The sequence below is a fragment of the Cavia porcellus genome, unplaced genomic scaffold (assembly GCF_034190915.1).
Source record: "Cavia porcellus strain 051 isolate PalLab524CR breed Dunkin Hartley unplaced genomic scaffold, mCavPor4.1 scaffold_6, whole genome shotgun sequence".
Lineage (NCBI taxonomy): Eukaryota > Metazoa > Chordata > Mammalia > Rodentia > Caviidae > Cavia > Cavia porcellus.
The window spans coordinates 37,921,549-37,927,548 of record NW_026947489.1 but is presented as its reverse complement, the minus strand read 5'-3'; positions in this window follow the sequence as shown (position 1 = coordinate 37,927,548).

The following is a 6,000-nucleotide window of genomic DNA, read 5'->3' as shown; positions in this document are numbered from 1 at the left end:
TTTTACAACTGTGACTGGCTCTTCAGGGATTTTATAACTAGTGTGTGAGATTCTGGAGAACTCCAACTAACATACACTTAATGTTAGAAATATATACTTTCAAAACTTGTCAAATGACTCTTAGAGTCCTAATTGGACTGTGAAAGAATTATGAAGGTGAAGGGTAGCTGTAGATGCAGCTGAGGATCCAATCTTATCACTTTCCTCTTAGCAGCAAGAGATATAGTGTGAGAAATAGTTGAGCAAGAAACTTAGATTACTGAACAATAGCATTCTGGAATTCTTATTTGTCACTGTTAAACAGAAAATCTTTTTGCTACAGATGAGAACCCTTGAGTCAACCACCATCACTGACGTATTTCCCATAGAGATAGAACTTTAAATTTATTCCAGTTAGTGAAATGAAATCGCTTTACACAAGAAAATACTAAAATTGATTATAAATTAAATGCTTTGATGACAAACATTCCAACCAATTTGTCACATTAAAATTGATCTCACAATATTGTTTCTATACTCTTTATTATAAATAATTATTATGATTGCAGTTATTGCTATGTTAAATAGAAAGGTGCTAAAATAAGTGTATATGATTTATTTCACAATTGGATTTCTCTCTGTGTTTGAAAAAAAATAGAATCACTAAATTTTATAGGAAACATGTTGCTTCAGTGAATAGAATTCACAATAATGAAAAGTGCAATATTCAAAGGCAATGGAAAATTATAACTAAGTAAATGATCAAAACAAATAGTAGTGTTCCTTTAAGAACACTTTGGACTCATGTCAAAAGTCACTGTTTAATGTTTCAGCAATGTACCAGAGAGTGACTTACAAGAATGTACCAGCAATGACTCTATATATCTGGACATTTATCACTATCATTTACCTCCTTCCAAGTTTATTCATACTTCTAAAATTCATCTATACATGAGGTAGCATTACTTTAATTTTCATTATCATTATTATGAGCCTCAAAGCTATCATATTGTTCCCGATTATTCAGAATAAAAGTGTTTGAATGACATATTTTTCCCATACAATGCTGGCAGTTTCTATTATTTTTCCCTAACAAACACTAATTTACTGACTACTTATAGTATGCTAGAAAATTCATACTCATTACCACATCAAATTCCCCATGCACTCCTATGAAGTAGTACTAATAACACTCATCCTTTCCAGATCTGACCATAAGACAAAAAGCTTGAAACAACTTACCCAAAGTCATCCAGTAATATAACAGACAAACTTCAGATTTGAATCCAAGCCTCCTAGCTATCTCCTCATATTATAATATATTGCCAATGTAATATATTGCTTAATGGGCACTCACAAATCCTTTCTCACTTTGTTCCTATTCACTCTCTGCATTTACTATCTAGACTTGAGCTTAATCTTACTCCTTAAATTCAGGTCCAGACCAAACATAATTTATTGAGCAATCATTGCTAATTCCCCAATAGTTCATCATTACCTTCATAATAAAGCATAAATAGTAAGCTCTCTAAAATTTATTTCCAATTTTATCTCCCATTAAACTGTTTCACACTTTCAGTCATGTGAACTTTATTGCATTTTTGTCATTTTTTGACTCTCCCTTTGGATTCTCTTTTCTTTGATCCTTTCTCACTTTTTAAACCTTATGTTTCTCATATTTTTACTTTTTGTTCTTTCTATTTCATCTTTCATTTCATTTTGGCATATCTTTATTTCCTAAAAAGTTTAGTATCATCAAATGATAGAAGACAAATACAACATAATAATAACTGGTTTTGAACATGGGAGAAAAAGGAGATAAATGTAGGGTAGCAGCATAGATTTCATCTGACAAATACAATAGCATAAACAATAGTATTTTATTAGAAATAATCCTACAATGAATGGAGACACTGGGAAGATTTGGATAATTGATTGATATGGCATAACCAAGATATTAGTGTAGAAAAGCCTTGAGTTCAGTGTAATAATCCTGACTACTTCTTGGGCATCTTCTCCGAGGGCACAGCAGAGGCTGTCTTCCAGAATGAAACAGTAAGTGAAGAAAATTACTCAGTGATCACTGAGTTCATTTTTCTCAGTCTGTTCAATTATCAGGAACTCTAAATTTGCCTATTTATGTTCTTTTTTGTTTTCTATGTAGGAATTGTGTTTAGAAACCTTCTGAATGTGATAACTGTGGCTGCTAACTCCCACCTTCACTCTCTGATGTATTTTTTGCTGGCCAACCTCTCAGTCACTAATTTATCTCTATCTGCAGCCACAGCCCCCAAGATGCTTATTGACTTTTTCAGCAAACACAAAGCCATTTTTTTCAGAGGGTGCCTTGCACAAATATTTCTCCTTCACTTCTGAAGTGGGAGTGAGCTGGTGATCCTCCTAACCATGATTGTTGACAGGTTTGTAGCAATTTGTAAACCCCTACACTGTAGGAAAGTTCTGTGTAACAGTGAATGTGTTGGAATTTGGCTGCTGCATGGGGAATTGGCCTTCTCCACTCAGTGAGCCAGTTGGCCTTGGCAGTGAACCTGCCCTTCTGTGGTTCCAACAAGGTTGATAGCTTTTACAATGAAGTCAAGAAGAGCATGGAGTGAAGTATTTCAGATCTTAAAGGAAAATAATTTCCAACCTAAACTGATGTATCCTGAAAAATTGTCCTTCAAAATGGATGTAGAAATAAGATACTTCCATGACAAAGAACAGCTGAAGCATTTCATGAACACCAGCCAATCCTGCAAAGAATACTGAAAGACAGTTTAGATACACTTAGGAAGAAACCACTAAGCAAGGTAGAAAACAAAACAGAATGGAAAGACAAAGATGCAACAGCAGAAAGATAATAAGTCAACAATAAGCCCCAATATATACCAGTTATAACCATTAATGTAAATAGTCTCAATTCACCAATTAAATGAAACAGACTGGCATAATGCATCAAGAAACAACATCCAACCATACGCTGTCTGCAAGAAACCCAGCTAACCCAAAAGGATACTGACAGACTGAAAGACAAAGGGTGGAAAACAATTCATGAAACAAGAATGGAAAAAAAGTGGAGGTAGCTCTTCTGTTTGCAGACAATGTGAACATTAAACCAAGAATGATCCTATGAGGTAAAGAAGGTCACTATATATTGGCTAGGGGAAAACTTCAAAGGAAGAGATAACCGTCTTAAATATATATTCCCCAAATTCTAGAGCATCAGTTATACAAAGCAAGTATTAATAGAAATGAAACATCAAATTACCAATATACAATTATAAATTAACAATTATAACAGGAGACATTAACACACCACTGACACCAAGGGACAGATCAACCAGACAGAAAATTAGCAAAGAAATAACAGAACTGAATCATACCTGTGAACAAATTCACTTGCGATACATACACAGAGTGTTCCATTCAACAATATTGGAATATATGTTCTTCTCAGCAAAACATGGGACATTATCTAAAATAGACCATTACTAGCTCACATAACATTATAAGTAAATGCAAAAGAACTGAAATTATCCCATGTAGGTTATCAGATCATGGGCCAGGAAACTAGAAATTATTGATAAAAGATACTGCAAAAACCCCACAAACACATGGAAATTGAATAATACACTCTTGAGAAATCATTGGATCGCACAGGAAATTAAAGAAAAAATTAAACAATACCTTCAAGCAAACAAAAATACAAATACAACTTACCAGAATCTGTGGGATGCAATGGAAGCAGTTCTCAGAGGAAAATACATTGCACTGAGTTCCCACATCAGGAAAACAGAACGATACAAATAAAGAACCTGATACTACACCTCAAATATCTAGAAAAGAAGAGCAAGTCAAGCCCAAATCCAAAAGAAGGGAGACAATTATAAAAACCAGAGCAGAAATTAATGCAATAGAGACTAAGAAAACAATCCAAAGAATCAAAGAGTTGGTTCTTTGAAAGAATAAATAAAATTGATAAGCCCCTAGCCAATCATATTTAAAAAAGAAAAGAAACCGCTCAAATTCATGCAATAAGGAATAAAAAAGGTTAAATCACTACAGATTCTGTGGAAATATAGACTATCATCAACACCTATTTCAAAAATGTCTAATCTCGTAGGTTTGATAAAACAGAAGAAATGGATAGATTCCTAGAAACATGTGAAGTACCAAACCTGGGTCAAGAAGATGTAAAACTACTCAATAACCCAATTTCTATTAGTGAAATTGAATGTGAATTAAGTCCCTACCTACAAAGAAGAGCCCAGGCCAGATGGATACACTGGAATTCTACAAGAAATACAAAGAAGACCTAATGCCGACACTCCTCAAACACTTCGATGAAATTGAAAGGGAAGTACCCCTTTCTAAGTCATTCCAGGATACATATATTACTCTAATAACAAAACCTGAGAAAGATCCAACTAAAGAAAGAGAGGTGTAGGCCAATCTCCCTAATGAACACAGATACAAAAATCCTCAATAAAAATTGGCAAATAGAATAGAGCAAATCATCAAGATGATTATACACCATGACCAAATGGGATTCATCCCAGGCATACAGGGATTTTTCAACATACGTAAATCAATAAATGTAATCCACCATATCAATAAAGCCAAAAGTAAGAATCACATGATCATTCCTATAGATGCAGAAAAAGCTTCTGATAAGGTCCAACACTCATTAATGATAAGAACCTTACAGAAAATTGGAATAGATGATCTTTACCTCAATATGATAAAGGGCATCTCTGACAAACCAAAAGTCAGCATCATATTAAATGGCCAAAACCTGAAGGCCTTTACCTTAAAATAAGGCACAGCACAAGTATGTCCCTTATGAATGCTCCTATTCAACATAGTACTGGAAATACTAGCTAGAGCAATAAGACACAAGTGAGATATAAAAGGGGTAAAGATAGGAAATGAGGAAGTAAAATCATCATTATTTGCAGATGACATGATACTCTACATAGAAGGCACAAAAATCCATTGAAAGACTCCTAGATATAATAAATAAATTCAGCAATGTACTGGATACAAAATCAATAGCATTTCTATAATGTAACAACAAAAATCACTGAGAGAGAAACAAAAGAAGCCACACCCTTAAAATTAACATCCAAAAAAATGAAATACTTAGGAATCTCACAAAAGAAGTAAAAGATCTTTATAGGGAAAATTATAATACTCTGAAAAAAAAATTGAAGAGATCTCAGAATAATAATGCTCATGGATAGGAAGAATAAATATTGTGAAAATGGCCATTCTCCCAAAACTGTTACACAGATTCAATGCAATCCCAATAAAAATACCATCAAAATAACTCATAGATCTAGAGAAACCAATCCTGAATTGAAGAGAACAGAACTGAAGAGACCTAGAATAGCAAAGGCAACTCTAAGCAGCAAAGGCAAGGCAGGAGACATCACAATACCTGACTTGAAGTTATACCACAAAGCAACTGTAGTAAAATCAACATGGTACTAGAATAAAAACAGATCTGGAGATCAAAAGGAATAGATTAGAAGATACAACATCAAGTATCAACACACTCAACCACCTTATCTTTGATAAAGGGGCCAAACATATTCACTGGAAGAACAACAGTCTCTAATAAATAGTGCTGGAAAAACTGGCTCTCCCTCTGCCAAAAACTAAAACTAGATCCATGCCTATCACCATATACTAAACTAAAGTCTAAGTGGATCAAAGACCTGAATATTAAAACAGACACACTAAATCTGTCGGAAAGCAAATTAGGTAAAAATCTTGAAGACATAGCAGTAGTTAGAGAATTCATGAACAGGAATGAAATGCACGGGAAATACTTGTCAGAATCAATAACTGAGATCATGTCTTATTAAAAAGTTTCTGGATGTCAAAAGAAATCTCCAGGATAGTGAAAGGAAAACCCACAAAGTGAGAAAAATCTTAGTGAACTGTCCCTCAGACAAAGGACTTCTGTCTAAAACATATAAAGAATTTTTAGACTTCCAGGAGAACATGGTGGACAGA